The sequence below is a fragment of the Propithecus coquereli genome, unplaced genomic scaffold (assembly GCF_000956105.1).
Source record: "Propithecus coquereli isolate 6110/MARCELLA unplaced genomic scaffold, Pcoq_1.0 Scaffold174, whole genome shotgun sequence".
Taxonomy (NCBI): domain Eukaryota; kingdom Metazoa; phylum Chordata; class Mammalia; order Primates; family Indriidae; genus Propithecus; species Propithecus coquereli.
In genome coordinates, this window is record NW_012142080.1 from 198,713 (window position 1) to 199,654 (window position 942).

Here is a 942-nt window from a genome sequence, read left to right on the forward strand (position 1 = left end):
GTTCACAATTGAAATTGGTAAAAACACTCTCTGTTGGCTATTTTGTAGGGCTTAGAGGTATATTATTAATAGTATATGTAAAGCTAATTATAATTTAAAATTCAATCTTGCTTAAGGGCACATTGAAGAGTATCAAATCTTTGCTTTTACATGCCTCATATGACCCATTACAAAGCTTTAGGGAATCCCATATTTTTCATGTGTCAGTGTTTCAAGAGATAATAAACAAATTAGAACAGCTAACCTAAATTTAAAAGCACCAAGCTTTAGAGATCTGATACTGCAATTTTCAGGGCAGACACATGTCGAGTAAATAGTTATTTCCTGTATACTCTCCTCTTAAAAGATGATGGTCTATTTCCTTTCATTTGACCTCAAGCAGTAAAAAGACAGAGAAAAGTTCAGTATGGCTTGTGATTTATCTCTGGGATAGTGAAATCTATTCTCAGAAAGGACCCTGCACCAGCTGTAAGAGAGTCTTCTCCTGGCAGCTATGTGGCCAGACAGGATTTCTGTGTCATCTCAAAGGGAAAGATTCCAGAAGTTGGACCTCAGCTTTGTCTGCTCTTTCATCGTTAGAATGGTCCACCCTAATACAACTTCTACAAAGTGATTTTACTTCTCGCTCTGACAGCGTCAGCTGTTCTTTGAAGGCCTTCAATGTAAGAGGCGGAGAGGTTCTAGCAACCCACAAACATTGTGTGACAACTTAAGATATCCAAAAGCCCGTTTTGATTCAGTTCTGCTGCCATTATTTCCAAGCTTATTTACAGTCCGGTTGAAAGAAGTGAGAATATATTTCTTGACCTTGTGTTAAAAATGTGAGGATCAGATCCTCACGTTTGAATGAGTTTTCCAGATCCCACCATATTGGCTCTCTCAGATACTTTTTCCCTTTGAAGCATCCACTAAATGGTAGTCCTGTAATTTATTTTTTAAATA